At 43.0% G+C, this 17,408-nt stretch overlaps 1 protein-coding gene across 1 annotated transcript in view; it reads left to right on the forward strand.

The window, feature by feature from the left end:
- Window positions 1-17,408, forward strand: part of slc6a18 (solute carrier family 6 member 18) — a 36,760-nt gene that overhangs the window by 515 nt on the left and 18,837 nt on the right. The gene's annotated exons all lie outside the window — the stretch shown is intronic.

Raw genomic sequence — 17,408 nt, forward strand, 5'->3', positions numbered from 1 at the left:
ACCTGTGTCAGAGCCATGGAGGAGATAGGGAGGGGAGTGGGTTCAACGGGAGGGGAATGGGGAGTGGGGAGTGGGGAGTGGGGAATGGGGAGTGGGAAATGGGGAATGGGGAGTGGAGTGGGGAATGGTGAGTGGGGAGGGGAGTGGGGAATGGGGAATGGGGAATGGGGAGTGGGGAATGGGGAGTGGGGAATGGGGAATGGGAAGTGGGAAGTGAGGAGTGGGGAATGGGGAATGGGAAGTGGGAAGTGGGGAGTGGGGAATGGGGAGTGGGGAATGGGAAGTGGGGAGTGGGGAGTGGGGAATGGGGAGTGGGGAATGGGGAGTGGGGAGTGGGGAATGGGGAATGGGGAGTGGGGAGGGGAGTGGGTTCAACGGGAGGGGGATGGGGAGTGGGGAATGGGGAATGGGGAGTGGAGTGGGGAGTGGGGAGGGGACTGGGTTCAACGGGAGGGGAATGGGGAGTGGGGAATCGGGAATGGGGAGTGGGTTCAACGGGAGGGGAATGGGGAGTGGGGAGGGGAGTGGGGAGTGGGGAGTGGGGAATGGGAGTGGGGAGTGGGGAGTGGGAAATGGGGAGTGGGGAGGGGAGTTGGGAGTGGGGAGTGGGGAGGGGAGTGGGGAGTGGGGAATGGGGAGTGGGGAGTGGGGAGGGGAGTGGGTTCAACGGGAGGGAAATGGGGAGTGGGGAGTGGGGAGTGGGGAATGGGGAATGGGTTCAATGGGAGGGGGGTGGGGAGTGGGTAGTGGGGAGTAGGTAGTGGGGAATGGGGAGTGGGAGTGGGGAGTGGGGAGTGGGGAGTGGGGAAAGGGGAGTGGTGAGGGGAGTTGGGAGTGGGGAATGGGGAGTGGGGAGTGGGGAGTGGGGAATGTGGAATGGGGAGTGGGGAATGGGGAGTGGGGAATGGGGAGTGGGAAATGGGGAATGGGGAATGGGGAGTGGGAAATGGGGAGTGGGGAATGGGGAGTGGGGAGGGGAGTGGGTTCAACGGGAGGGGAATGGGGAATGGGGAGTGGGTTCAACGGGAGGGGAGTGGGGAGTGGGGAATGGGGAGTGGGGAATGGGGAATGGGGAGTGGGGAGTGGGGAATGGGGAGTGGGGAGTGGGGAATGGGGAGTGGGGAATGGGGAGTGGGGAGTGGGGAGGGGAGTGGGTTCAACGGGAGGGGGATGGGGAGTGGGGAATGGGGAATGGGGAGTGGAGTGGGGAGTGGGGAGGGGACTGGGTTCAACGGGAAGGGAATGGGGAGTGGGGAATCGGGAATGGGGAGTGGGTTCAACGGGAGGGGAATGGGGAGTGGGGAGGGGAGTGGGGAGTGGGGAGTGGGGAATGGGGAGTGGGGAGTGGGGAGTTGGGAGTTGGGAGTTGGGAGTGGGGAGTGGGAGTGGGGAGTGGGGAGTGGGGAATGGGGAGTGGGGAATGGGGAGTGGGGAGGGGAGTTGGGAGTGGGGAGGGGAGTGGGGAGTGGGGAGTGGGGAATGGGGAGTGGGGAGTGGGGAGGGGAGTGGGTTCAACGGGAGGGAAATGGGGAGTGGGGAGTGGGGAGTGGGGAATGGGGAATGGGTTCAACGGGAGGGGGGTGGGGAGTGGGTAGTGGGGAGTAGGTAGTGGGGAATGGGGAGTGGGAGTGGGGAGTGGGAGTGGGGAATGGGGAGTGGGGAGTGGGGAGTGGGGAGTGGGGAATGTGGAATGGGGAGTGGGGAATGGGGAGTGGGGAATGGGGAGTGGGGAATGGGGAGTGGGGAATGGGGAGTGGGGAGTGGGGAATGGGGAATGGGAAATGGGGAGTGGGGAATGGGGAGTGGGGAGTGGGGAGGGGAGTGGGTTCAACGGGAGGGGAATGGGGAGTGGGGAATGGGGAATGGGGAGTGGGTTCAACGGGAGGGGAGTGGGGAGTGGGGAGTGGGGAATGGGGAGTGGGGAGGGGAGTGGGTTCAACGGGAGGGGAATGGGGAGTGGGGAGTGGGGAATGGGGAATGGGGAGTGGGTTCAACGGGAGGGGAGTGGGGAGTGGGGAGTGGGTAGTGGGTAGTGGGGAGTGGGGAGTGGGAGTGGGGAGGGGAGTTGGGAGTGGGAGTGGGGAATGGGGAGTGGGGAGTGGGGAGTGGGGAATGGGGAGAGGGGAGTGGGGAATGGGGAGTGGGGAATGTGGAATGGGAAATGGGGAGTGGGGACAATGGAGGAGGTAGGGAGGGAGGGGAGAGTGGAGAAAATATTATAATGAGTGATTGATTTAAGATTGTATAACTGTAATTAAAAGTCCAGTGATTGGGATTGGCAAATGGATTCTGGTAGATTACATCACATGACTTCTGGTAGACTACATCACATGACTTCTGGTAGACTACATCACATGACTTCTGGTAGACTACATCACATGACTTCTGGTAGACTGAGCTAACGTAGGCGAATGTGATTAGCATGAGGTTGTAAGTAACAAAACAAAATCCCAGGACAAAGACATATCTGATATTGGCAGAAAGCTTAAATTCTTGTTAATCTAACTGCACTGTCCAATTTACAGTAGCTATTACAGTGAAAGAATACCATGCTATTGTTTGAGGAGAGTGCACAATTATGAACTTGAAAATGTATTAATAAACCAATTAGGCACATTTGGGCAGTCTTGATACAACAGTTTTAACATATATGTAGTGGTTCATTTGGATCAGTCTAAAAAAATTCACATACACTGCTGCAATCTAGTGTCCAAGACATAAATTGCGTCTAGAATAATACATTGTGGCCTTTCTCTTGCGTTTCAAAGATGATTGTACAATTTATTTTTTATTTTTTATCTTACCAGATCTAATGTGTTATATTCTCCTACATGAAATGCTTACTTACAAGCCCTTAACCAACAGTGCAGTTCAAGAAGAGTTAAGAAAATATTTACCAAATAAACTCAAGTTTAAAAAAACTTTTAAAAATACTCTTAAAAAAGTAACACAATAACGAGGCTATATCCTGGGGGTACAGGTACCGAGTCAGTTTGCTGGGGTACAGGTACCGAGTCAGTTTGCTGGGGTACAGGTACCGAGTCAGTTTGCTGGGGTACAGGTACCGAGTCAGTTTGCTGGGGTACAGGTACCGAGTCAGTTTGCTGGGGTACAGGTACCGAGTCAGTTTGCTGGGGTATAGGTACAGAGTCAGTTTGCTGGGGTACAGGTTAGTTGAGGTAGTTTGTACATGTAGGTAAAGGGTTCTACAAACTTCAAAGTGTTTCCTTTAAAATGGTATCAATAGTATGCATATCCTTGCTTCAGGTCCTGAGCTACAGGCAGTTAGATTTGAGTATGTCATTGTAGGCAAAAAAATAAATAAAATGGGTCCGATCCTTAAGATGTTTTAACCCATTGTACGAGACATTCATCAAAATTAAAGTAGTCCAGGCATTTATATATAAATTCTAGTCATACTTTATCAAACGCCTTTTCGAAATCTGCTATGAAGTCCAGGCCTGGTATCTTTTGATGTTTCATAATGAAATGTAAAACGTTCCACCTTCTCCACTGCTGTCCCGTCGATGTGGATAGGGGGGTGCTCTCTCTGCTGTTTCCTGAAGTCCACGATCATCTCCTTTGTTTGTGAAAGGTTGTTTTCCTGACACCACACTCCGAGTGCCCTCACCTCCTCCCTGTAAGCTGTCTCGTCGTTGTTGGTAATCAAGGCCACTACTGTTGTGTCGTCTGCAAACTTGATGATTGAGTTGGAAGCGTGCATGGCCACACAGTCATGGGTGAACAGGGAGTACAGGAGAGGGCTGAGCATGCACCCTTGAGGGGCCCCAGTGTTGAGGATCAGCGAAGTAAAGATGTTGTTTCCTACCTTCACCAACTGTGCGTGGCCCGTCAGGAGGTCCAGGACCCAATTGCACAGGGCGGGGTCGAGACCCAGGTCCTCAAGCTTAATGATGAGCTTGGAGGGTACTATGGTGTTGAATGCTGAGCTGTAGTCAATGAAAAGCATTCTTACATACAGTTGAAGTCGGAAGTTTACATACAATTAGGTTGGAGTCATTAAAACTAATTTTTCAACCACTCCACAAATTTCTTGTTAACAAACTATAGTTTTGGCAAGTCGGTTAGGACATCTGCTTTGTGCATGACACAAGTCATTTTTCCAACAATTTTTTGCAGACAGATTATTTCACTTATAATTCACTGTATCACAATTCCAGTGAATCAGAAGTTTACATACACTAAGTTGACTGTGCCTTTAAACAGCTTCGAAAATTCCAGAAAATTATGTCATGGCTTTAGAAGCTTCTGATAGGCTAATTGACATCATTTGAGTCAATTTGAGGTTTACCTGTGGATGTATTTTAAGGCCTACCTTCAACCTAAGTGCATCCTTGCTTGACATCATCGGAAAATCAAATGAAATAAGCCAAGACCTCCACAAGTCTGGTTCATCCTTGAGAGCAATTTCCAAATGCCTGAAGGTACCACATTCATCTGTAAAAACAATAGTATGCAAGTATAAACATCCTGGGACCACGCAGCTGTCATACCGCTCAGGAAGGAGACTTGTTCTGTCTCCTAGAGATGAACGTACTTTGGTGCGAAAAGTGCAATCAATCCCAGAACAACTGCAAAGGACCTTGTGAAGATGCTGGAGGAAACAGGTACAAAGTATCTATATCCACAGTAAAACGAGTCCTATATTGACATAACCTGAAAGGCCGCTCAGCAAGGAACAAGCCACTGCTTCAAAATCGTGTTGTGAGGGTGCTTTGCTGCAGGAGGGACTGGTGCACTTCACAAAATAGATGGCATCATGAGGAATGAAAATTATGTGGATATATTGAAGCAACATCTCAAGACATCAATCAGGAAGTTAAAGCTTGGTCACAAATGGGTCTTCCAAATGAACAATGACCCCAAGCACACTTCCAAAGTTGTGGCAAAATGGCTTAAGGACAACAAAGTCAAGGTATTGGGGTAACCATCACAAAGCCCTGACCTCAATCTTACAGAAACTGAAAACTGAAAACAGAACTGAAAAGGCGTGTGCGAGCAAGGAGGCCTACAAACCTGACTCAGTTACACCAGCTCTGTCAGGAGGAATGGGCTAAAATTCACCCAACTTATTGTGGGAAGCTTGTGGAAGGCTAACCGAAATGTTTGACCCAAGTAAAAAATATAAAGGCAATGCTATCAAATACTAATTGAGAGTATGTAAACTTCTGACCCACTGGCAATATGATGAAAGAAATAAAAGCTGAAATAAATCATTCTCTCTACTATTAGGACCCTGTCAGGAATTGTGAAAAACTGAGTTTAAATGTATTTGGCTAAGGTCTATGTAAACTTCCGCCTTCAACTGTATTAGGCCATAACACAGTTTCAGGAATAATCAGTTGTGTCCACTTCCCAGACAGGTGTATTTCTAATGGTGTCTAATTATCCAGATCACTAGTTTAATATATAATATATAGAGTGCACTAGTTTTGCTGACTATCCTGTAATGTATAATGGCCACACATGTTCTGGAAAATTCTCAATAAATGTCCTCCCTATAAGCGCGCTGAAAGTCTGTCAATTTGTTTACTGTAAGATAGCATTGTATCTGGTCAAACACAATTTTTTCCAAAACTTTACTAAGGGTTGGTAACAGGCTGATTGGTCGGCTTTTTGAGCCTTTCTAGCCCAGGGGTTCCGCTAGCGGAACACCCACAACATTCCGCTGAAAAGGCAGCGCGCTAAATTCAAAAATATTTTTTTGAAATATTTAACTTTTACACATTAACAAGTCCAATACAGCAAATGAAAGACAAACATCTTGTTAATCTACCCATCGTGTCCGATTTTTAAAATGTTTTACAGCGAAAACACAACATATATTTATGTTAGATCACCACCAAATCCAAAAAACACACAGCCATTTTTCCAAGCCAAAGATAGTCACACAAAAGCAGAAATAGAGATAAAATTAATCACTAACCTTTGATAATCTTCATCAGATGACACTCATAGGACATCATGTTACACAATACATTTATGTTTTGTTCGATAATGTTCATATTTATATCCACAAATCTCAGTTTACATTGGCGCCATGTTCAGAAATGCCTCCAAAATATCAGGAGTAATTACAGAGAGCCACGTCAAATAACAGAAATACTCATCATAAACTTTGATGAAAGATACGTGTTATACATATAATTAAAGATACACTGGTTCTTAATGCAACCGCTGTGTCAGATTTTTTTTAAACTTTAGGAAAAAGCATACCATGCAATAATCTGAGACGGAGCTCAGAAATACACAACATTTCTCCGCCATGTTGGAGTCAACAGAAATACGAAATTACATCATAAATATTCCCTTACCTTTGATGATCTTTCATCAGAATGCAGTGCCAGGAATTCTATTTCCACAATAAATCGTTGTTTTGTTCGATAATGTCCATTACTAGTGTCCAATTAGCTACTTTTGCTAGCACTTTTAGTTCACATGTCCAAACGCTGGCGCCAGTCCAGGTGAACTCGGACGAAAACTTCAAAAAGTTATATTCCAGGTCGAATAAACTGGTCAAATTAAGTAGAGAATCAATCTTCTGCCACGTTCTGCCTAGTTATTGTGTTAATGGTTTGTTTTAGTGGGTCAGGACGTGAGTTGGGTGGGCATTCTATGTTTTGTGTCTGGTTTGTCTATTTCTGTGTTTGACCTGATATGGTTCTCAATCAGAGGCAGCTGTCAATCGTTGTCCCTGATTGAGAACCATATTAAGGTAGCCTGTTTGGTGTTGGGTTTTTGTGGGTGATTGTATTTCGTGTCAGTGTTCGTGCCTCACGGGACTGTCTTTCGGTTTGATTCTCTTTGTTATTTTGTTTCGTTAGTGTTCAGTTTATTTTGTTAATAAAACATGGACACTTTCCACTCTGCGTCTTGGTCCGATCCCTACACCTCCTCTTCAGACGAAGAGGAGGAAATCAGCCGTTACATCTTCAGGATGTTGGATGATCATATATATCCAATAACGTTCCAACCGGATTATTTCTTCATGTCTGTATAAGTAATGGCACACATGGCCATTTCATGACTAGCGCGTGTGACCAGGAACTAGCATTCTGCCAGACCACTGACTCAAATAGCTGCCATCTGGCCCCACATCACACTAGAGGCTTCATTCCACGTTCTTCAGACTGTTGACATCTAGTGGAAGGCGTAGGAAGTACAAACAGATCCATATATTACAGGGAATAGAATAGGCGATGACTTTAACATCGACCCTTCTCAGAATTCTCACTTCCTGTTTGGAAGTTTGCCTGCCATATGAGTTCTGTTATACTCACAGACATAATTCAAACAGTTTTAGAAACTTCTAAAGTGTTTTCTATCCAATAGTAATAATAATATGCATATATTAGCATCTGGGACAGAGTAGGAGGCAGTTCACTATGGGAACGCGATTCATCCAAAGTAAAAATGCTGCCCTCTATCCCAAACAGGTTTTAAGGGGGCTTTACTATTGTTAGATAGAGGAATAACTGTTGCTTCCCTCCAGGCCTAAGGGCACACACTTTCTAGTAGGCTTAAATTTAAATGGCAAATAGGAGAGGCAATATCGTCCGCTATTATCCTCAGTAGTTTTCCATCCAAGTTGTTAGACCCCGGTGGCTTGTCACTGTTGATAGACAACAATTCTTTCACCTCTTCCACACTTACTTTACAGAATTCAAAATTACAATGCTTTTCTTTCATAATTTGGTCAGATGTACTTGGATGAGTAGTGTAAGTGTTTGTTTCTGGCATATCATGCCTAAGTTTGCTAATCTTGCCAATAAAAAAAGTATTAAAGTAGCTGACAATATCAGTGGGTTTTGCGATGAATGAGCCACCTGGATCAATAAATAATGGAGCAGAGTTTGCATTTTGCATCAAATGTAATTTTTTTTAAATGACTATCATTCTTTGTCATTTATCTTTGTTTCATAGTGTAGTTTCATATTCTTTTTATTTAGTTTAGTCACATTATTTCTCTATTTGCCATCTCTTTTGCCTCATCCCTCTCAACCATACAATATTTCAATTCCTCATCAATCCACCGGAATTTAACAGGTTTTACAGTCATTTTCTTAATGGGTGCGTGCTTATTAGTAACTGGAGTAAGCAATTTCATAAACTTGTCAAGTGCAGCGTCTGGTTTCTCCTCATTACACACCATGGACCAACAAATATTCTTCACATCAACAACATAGGAATCACTACAAAACTTACTGTATGACCTCTTATACACTATGTTAGGCCCAGCCTTTGGAACTTTGTGTAATGAACACGAGGGGAAACAGAGAGCTGGTTTCAAGCGCAGGGTGCAGCAGGTGTTTATTTGTAAAGGACCACAGGAGGAGGCAGGTAGCTGGGTCCAGGGACAGGCAGAAGGTCATTCACAAGGGGTCCAAAAGGGCAACAGTACAGGCAGGGAAAAGGCTAGTAATGTAATCTGGGAGATCAGGCAATAGGTAGATAACAGGAAATCCAATAGGCTAAAGTACAGGCAGGGAATAGGCAAAAGGCGTCGTTAGTGAGGCAGACAAAAACTATCATACACGGGAGTAAATCACAGGAAAAACAAAAAAAGCTCCGAAAGACGTGTGTCACAAAACAAACAATACCTCACAGTGATGGGGTGCAAAGAACTGAACTAAACAGTGTGTGATAATGACATGCAGGTGTGTGAACAGGTGATTAGAATTCAGGTGATTGGGATCTGGAGAGTGAACTGCTAAGGGGATCTAGGTGTTTGAGAGTGTGAGCTGGAAGCAAACGTTACACTTTGGTTTTCCTAGATATGCCTACTATATTATGATCACTACATCCAATGGATTTCAAAACTGCTTTCAAACTAATTTCGGCAGCGTTAGTAGAGATATGATCAATACATGTTGATGATTTCATTCCTGTATTGTTTGTAACTACCTTGGTAGGTTGATTAATAACCTGAACCAGGTTGCAGGCACTTGTTTACGATTTGAAGTTTGTTCTTGAGTGGGCAGCTTGAAAGCCAGTCAATATTTAAATCACCCAGAAAATATACTTCTCTGATATCACATACATTATCAAGCATTTCACACATATTATCCAGATACTGACAGACAGAATACAGGGGCGGCAGGTAGCCTAGTGGTTAAAGTGTTGGACTTGTAACCGAAAGGTTGCAAGATCGAATCCCTGAGCTGACAAGGTAAAAATCTGTCGTTCTGCCCCTGAACAAGGCAGTTCAGTGTTCCTAGGCCGTCATTGAAAATAAGAATTTGTTCTTAACTGACTTGCCTAGTTAAAAACAGGTCAAATACAAAAGACGTCATGTGTTTGATTTATGCTGACGTGTGCATGCCCATATCTGGACATCCTGTTCCTGTTCTCACGCCTTAGAGTGAGTGTTAATTTATGCATATAGTGCATCTACTCCTTTGAAGCTGTCACGCTTTAGTAGCTGTTTATTTTAGAAGATAGTGCATCTGTATATGTTAAAGCGTGTGTATGCATTTGATCTATCCTGGGGTGTGTGTGTGTGTGTGTGTGTGTGTGTGTGTGTGTGTGTGTGTGTGTGTGTGTGTGTGTGTGTGTGTGCGTCTCTGCAGGGGTGTTTGAAACAATGTGTTTTTATCTAAACAATTCAACAATAGGAGGGCATATATACATAATGATGCCCAAACAACAGGGGATTTTCCTAGGTTGGGGATCAAATAAACAATAATAATAAAAAAAGGTTTATACCCCTTACACCCCAAAGGAGAGCTGCTCTCCAGGGTTGGGGCTGTCACAGTCAATCATGCCTCTTTTTGAAAGGGTAATTTGGTGGTCTTAACTTGGGGATGGGGGCGCTGTTTAGACTATTTATGCTAATTTGGCTAATTTTTTAAACGGCTTCCCACAAAATCCTTGATCGTACAATATGCATATTATTATTATTATTGGATAGAAAACAGTCTATAGTTTCTATAGGAGTTGAAATTTTGTCTCTAAGTGGAACAGAGCCCATTCTACAGCAATTTCCCTGACATGGAGTCAGATTTGAGAAATGTTGGCCACTTTTCTGAAGTCAGTTAAAAGGGCACTGTCGTTGCTATGACTATACGGACACTTCTTACGTCTTCCCCTGGATGCCTTTACGTGATGACGATTCCAACGGGGTCGATTGCGCGTTCACAGGCCCTACAAATGAAAAAAACCTTTAGCTAGCAAGTCTTTTCTTGCTGCGTAACGCGCGTGGAAGACACCGACCCTCTCCTGTTCCAAGCGTTAGTTTAGCCTGTTATATTTCTCCGGTCATCTTTTCACTCGTTATAGGAGTTACAAACATCATAAAGTAGTTAATTTAAAGCGTTTTATAGCAATTTATATCCGTTTAGTGCGATTTTGGGACATTTATTTTTGCAACGATGTGAAAAGTTGGGCACGCTTTTCAGTTCATCCCGAACGCAGTTGACATTTCCACATGGCAAGAGGACAGCTTTCCACCAAAAGACGATTTCTCCCAAGAAAGGATCCTTTGCCCAAGATACTGATGGAAGAACAGCTCAAGGTAGGACATTTTTATTATGATAAATCGTGTTTCTGTCGAAACATTTTAGTGGCTTAGGACGCCATGTTTTTTGACGTAGCTTCGCTTGGCGCAAACTGTATTGAAAAGTAAGGATAAATTAAAAAATGTAATAACGCAATTGTATTAAGAATTAAATTGTCTATCAATCCCTGTCCACCCTATATTTTTTAGTCACGTTTATGAGTATTTATGTATAAGAGTAGATCACTGTCTAAGTGGCGCAAGGACATTTTCTGACCAGCTGAGCTACATTTCACATTGTCTAACCATGATTTTGGTGGCTAAATATAAACATTTTCGATCAAACTGTATATGCATGTTGTAATGTGATGTTACAGGAGTGTCATCGGAAGAATTCTGAGAAGGTTAGTGAAAAAATTAATATCTTTTGGCGATGTTGACTTTTATCGCTCACTTTGGCTAGAATCAATGCTGGGCTGCTAATTGCTATGTGCTAAGCTAATATAACGATTTATTGTGTTTTCGCTGTAAGACACTTAGAAAATCTGAAATATTGTCTGTATTCACAGGATCTGTGTCTTTCGATTCGTGTATGCTGTGTATTTTTACGAAATGTTTGATGATTAGTAGTTAGGTAAACACGTTGCTCATTGTAATTATTCTAGTCCATTTGTGATGGTGGGTGCAATTGTAAACTATGCCATATACCTGAAATATGCACTTTTTTCTAACAAAACCTATCCCATACCATAAATATGTTATCAGACTGTCATCTAATGAGTTTTTTTGTTGGTTAGGGGCTATAAATATCTTAGTTTAGCCGAATTGGTGATGGCTACTGGTGTTGGTGGACAAATAAAAGATGGTGGATTATGCTAATGTGTTTTTAGGTAATAGATGTACATCTTTACATATTGTGTCTTCCCTGTAAAACATTTTAAAAATCGGAAATGTTGACTGGATTCACAAGAGCTGTGTATTTCATTAGCTGTATTGGACTTTAATTAATTAAACAATTTTACTGCGCAATATTTAAACATACACAAATGTTTTATGTATAAACATTGTTGGACTACAGTTGTACATCATTACCACACACAGTACTACACTTTAATAACCTTTTAAATATTTATGTTTATAACAGGCTGTTGTAGGAAGGACTGTATTCGTATAAAATAATACATTGTTTTGAAATGCACAGACCCATTTTCCCTGAAAAGCCTTTCTCCGCGAGAGAGAAAACGATCGATTCCCATTTGTTAAAAGATGAGATACAATTTTAAAACCATTTATTTAATTCAAAATATTTAGTACAGACCTCTTAAAACATGTTATAATTAATTAAACAATTTTACTATTCCTTTCTTACAGATAAAGGGCCCGGTTATAGGTTTATACATCCTGCCATTTCCAGTTCACCGTCGTCAAGGCTCTCTTGGTCGCACGATATCCCACACAAGCCCCGCTCCGTAAGTTTTCCAGGCACAAAGTAGTTCACATCCAGACAGGCTTTAGAAAATACATACGAACTAGCAGATTTTGTAGCATCTCTACTATATCTGACATGTTACTGTGGTCTTTAAAAAAAAAAGTCAATAAACATGTGTGTAAAGTGTACACTTTTGTTTCACAGTAGATTTGTTTAAACAAATCTACTGTGAAACAAAAGTGTACACTTTACACACATGTTTATTGACTTTTTTTTTTAAAGACCACAGTAACATGTCAGATATAGTAGAGATGCTACAAAATCTGCTAGTTCGTATGTATTTTCTAAAGCCTGTCTGGATGTGAACTACTTTGTGCCTGGAAAACTTACGGAGCGGGGCTTGTGTGGGATATCGTGCGACCAAGAGAGCCTTGACGACGGTGAACTGGAAATGGCAGGATGTATAAACCTATAACCGGGCCCTTTATCTGTAAGAAAGGAATAGTAAAATTGTTTAATTAATTATAACATGTTTTAAGAGGTCTGTACTAAATATTTTGAATTAAATAAATGGTTTTAAAATTGTATCTCATCTTTTAACAAATGGGAATCGATCGTTTTCTCTCTCGCGGAGAAAGGCTTTTCAGGGAAAATGGGTCTGTGCATTTCAAAACAATGTATTATTTTATACGAATACAGTCCTTCCTACAACAGCCTGTTATAAACATAAATATTTAAAAGGTTATTAAAGTGTAGTACTGTGTGTGGTAATGATGTACAACTGTAGTCCAACAATGTTTATACATAAAACATTTGTGCATGTTTAAATATTGCGCAGTAAAATTGTTTAATTAATTAAAACATGTTTTTAAAAAGGTTTGTACTAAAGATTTAGAATTAAATAAAGGAATTTAAAACAGTATCTCACCTTTTAACGAAAGGAATATGTCTTTTCGCGCCATCACCAAGTCCCTGAAAAAAAAGGCTTTAGGAAAAGACGTACGCGTACGTGTGTACGTGTGTGCGTACGCGTGCGAGCGTGTATGTGTGCGTTTCAAAACAAAGGGATTTCGGGGGTGTGTCAGCATGGGGTGTTTGAAAACAGCTAGACACATTTTTTGTGTCCTTAGCACAGAATCCTCTCAAATCAGAATGTATTCCCCCCCGAGGATGTGTGGGGGGCTCAAATGTCAAACAGCCCAGACAGAATACAATATGTTGAGACAGCCCCCTAGGGTTTACAACAATGTTATTTCTAATCAGCACCGATACTAACGGTCCTCCCACCCCGGTCTGTAAATTTACATCAGACACCCCTCAAGCTGTTTTCCCCTGAGGTGCTATGAAGCATAAAGGCAATACAGCCAGACAGAATATTTCCCTCCTGTTGTTTTAAATCATTGTTTTGTTCTCTAAACGATACCGTTACTCACCCGAAAAACTTCACTCCGGGCTCTGTAAATTTACCCCACGTGACGCGTTAGGGACACGACCGCGGAACGAGGCTAGTGAAACAGACCGTATTCTAGCATTCTGTAAGCCAGGCTTTAACGCAACTCCAAACCACTGCCAAAAGCCCAGAAGAGCGGAAGACCGGACAGCTAAAAAGATCATCTGTAAATCTATCCTAATGGAGCTTTTGGAGTGTGAGTTAGTGAAAATAATATAGTAATGTACAACATATCTCATCCCATAAAATGAGGAAATAGCCATAGCCCGATCTCGCTGCTTTCTCTCCCGTACCCCCATCTAATCCATAAATTCTGTGCGTCCATGAATCCACGGAAGTCCACCGAATTGGGTACCTTTCATTGGAACATTCCGTTGCGATCGGGAGAGTGGGCCATCAGTTATTGGTTTATAGTTGTTACTGCGGAGAGCGGCTTGGAGCGCACGTTTCAAATCTAACGTGTAATGTGATTGGGTCAATGATCAAGACTCTACGGATTATCACAGGCCAATTATGCCAAATGGTTAATATGTCATGTTACACATGAAGACAATTGAAAAGGGTGAAATATGAAACGGCATTGTTTGCGGAACTGAACGATTCCGACATCACACTAATGTGTATTATAGACGGAATAACCGATCACTGTATGTATTATTCTTCTCATGATTATGGCAAATAGTTACAAGCATAAATGACTCAAGGATGATACCTATTGACTTCTTAATGAACAGGCATGTGGAATTCCCTAAGTATGTTAAACTTCTTATGGCTGGGGGCAGTATTGAGTAGCTTGGATGAATAAGGTGCCCAGAGTAAACTGCCTGCTACTCAGGCCCAGTTGCTAATATATGCATATCATTAGTAGATTTGGATAGAACATACTCTGAAGTTTCTACAACTGTTTGAATGATGTCTGTGAGTATAACAGAGCTCATATGGCAGGCAAAAACCTGAGAAGAAAATCACACCAGGAAGTGGGAAATCTGAGGTTTGTAGATTTTAAACTCATTGCCTATCGAAGATACAGTGGGATATTGGTCATATCGCACTTCCTAAGGCTTCCACTAGATGTCAACAGTCTTTAGAACATTGTTTGATGCTTCTACTGTGAAGGAGGGGGGAATGAGGGCTCTTTGAGTCAGGGGTCTGGCAGAGTGCCATGAGCTGACAACTCGTGTTCACGTGAGAGTTAGACCTGCGTTCCATCGCATTTCTACAGACAAAGGAATTCTCCGGTTGGAACATTATTGAAGATTTATGTTAAAAACATCCGAAAGATACATTCTATACTTCGTTTGATATGTTTCTACGAACTGTAATATGACTTTTCGTCTGAACTTTCGCATGTTTGGATTTGTGAACTGAACACGCGAACAAAAAGGAGGTATTTGGACATAAATTATGGACTTTATGGAACAAATCAAACATTTATTGTGGAACTGGGATTCCTGGGAGTGCATTCTGATGAAGATCATCAATGGAAAGTGAATATTTATAATGCTATTCTGACATCTGTTGACTCCACAACATGGCGGATATCTTTATGGTTGTTTTGGGCTCTGAGCGCTGTATTCAGAGTTATAGCACGGTGTGCTTTTTCCGTAAAGTTTTTTTGAAATCTAACAGAGCGGTTGCATTAAGGAGAGGTTTATCTAAAGTTCCATGTATAATACTTGTATCTTTTATCAATGTTTATTATGAGTATTTTTGTAATTTGATGTGGCTTTCTGCAAAATCACCGGATGTTTTGGAGGCAAAACATTACTGAACATAACGCGCCAATGTAAACTAAGATTTTTGGATATAAATATGAACTTTATCGAACAAAACATACATCTATTGTGTAACATGAAGTCCTATGAGTGTCATCGGATGAAGACCATCAAAGGTTAGTGATTCATTTTATCTCTATTTCTGCTTTTTGTGACGCCTCTCTTTGGCTGGAAAAATATCTGTGTTTTTCTGTGAATAGGTGCTGACCTAACATAATGATATGTTGTGCTTTCGTCGTAAAGCCTTTTTGAAATTGGACACTGAGGTGGGATTAACAACAAGTTTATCTTTAAAATGGTGTAAAATACTTGTATGTCTGAGGAATTTTAATTATGAGATTTCTGTTGTTTTGAATTTGGCACCCTGCACTTTCACTGGCTGTTGTCATATCGATCCCGTTAACGGGTTCCCAGCCATAAGAAGTCAATAATGATTGTTAATAATGATGGTTATGATTTGATCTTTGTGACTATGAATTTGATAGGATACATGTTATTCTGTTTCATTTGTTAGGCCGCACAGACTATTCAGTAAATATACCACTTTATGGTTAAAGGAATTCAGGCCACACTCTCATCCATTCCTCTGGAACCTGTTCACCTTCACTGTACTACCTGTCCAGCTACCAACACAGATTCAACTAATCTTTCAATGATTTAAAACGTCTATAGGATACTCAGCTGAGACCGGGAATAATTGATTTGGAGGCATCCAACATTATCGGTTAGAACTATTGAAGATGCAAAAAGGGGTTTTTAGAAATACATTTGGTTTGCAGATATGTATTATAATAAAAATAATATAACATTATTATCATAATCTTTATTATTATTATGTTACATTCGAGACATACCCAGAAATGTCAACGTAGACAACTTACAAGAATTGTCACGTTCGTCGTATGAATCGGACCAAGGTGCAGCATGGTATGCATACATTCTTCTTTCTTAAAGAAAGAACACTGAACAAGGCTCCGGACTGTGGACCGTCGTTGGAGGTTCCGGACTGTGGACCGTCGTTGGAGGTTCCGGACCGTGGACCGTCGTTGGAGGTTCCGGACCGTGGACCGTCGTTGGAGGTTCCGGACTGTGGACCGTCGTTGGAGGTTCCGGATTGTGGACCGTCGTTGGAGGTTCCGGACTGTGGCCCGTCGTTGGAGGTTCCGGACTGTGGCCTGTCGTTGGAGGTTCCGGACTGTGAAACGTCGCCGGAAGCTCTGGACTGGGAACTGTCGCCGGAAGCTCTGGACTGGGTACTGTCGCCGGAAGCTCTGGACTGGGTACTGTTTCCGGAAGCTCTGGACTGGGTACTGTCGCCGGAAGCTCTGGACTGGGTACTGTCGCCGGAAGCTCTGGACTGGGTACTGTCGCCGGAAGCTCTGGACTGGATACTGTCGCCGGAAGCTCTGGACTGTGGAAGCGCACTGGAAGCCTGATGCGTGGGACCGATACAGGCGGCACCGGGCTGATGACACGCACCTCAGCACGCCCGCTCTGCAGCGCTCTGCAGCGCTCTCAATGCCAGCAATGCCGGCTCTGGTTCAGCAATGCCGGCTCTGGTTCACTCCCCCTCCCCCCAAAAATGATTGGGGTTTCTGTGGCCTACCTCGTTGGTATAACTCCTCGTAATATCGCCGTTCTGCTTTCGCTGCCTCTATTTCCTCCTTCGGAAGGCGATACTTCCCAGCCTGCGTCCAGGGTCCTGCTCCATCCAAAATCTCCTCCCAGGTCCATTCCTCCTGAACATTCTGCTTGGTCCATTTTTGGTGGGTTCTTCTGTCACGTTCGTCGTATGAATCGGACCAAGGTGCAGCGTGGTATGCGTACATTCTTCTTTATTAAAGAAAGAACACTGAACAAACTAACAAAACAACAAAACTGTAACGCTCGTTTTCGGGTGAAAGGGGACCAAATCGCAGCGTGGTATGTTTCCATATTTATTGGAAACACTTCATAAACACGAACAAAACAATAAACAGAATGAAACCAACGACGCTACAGACCTGAACATGTGAACCTAGTGAAAACAAAGAACGCAATGAACAGGAACAATCACCCACAAACAAACAGTGAACACAGCCTACCTAAATATGGTTCCCTATCAGAGACAACGTAAAACACCTGCCTCTGATTGAGAACCATATCAGGCCAATCAGACACACCTAAACCAATGAGACACAAAACATAGAATATACCCACCCAGCTCACGTCCTGACCCACTAAACAAAGACTAAACAA

This window comes from Salvelinus fontinalis, chromosome 32, assembly GCF_029448725.1.
Source record: "Salvelinus fontinalis isolate EN_2023a chromosome 32, ASM2944872v1, whole genome shotgun sequence".
Classification (NCBI taxonomy): domain Eukaryota; kingdom Metazoa; phylum Chordata; class Actinopteri; order Salmoniformes; family Salmonidae; genus Salvelinus; species Salvelinus fontinalis.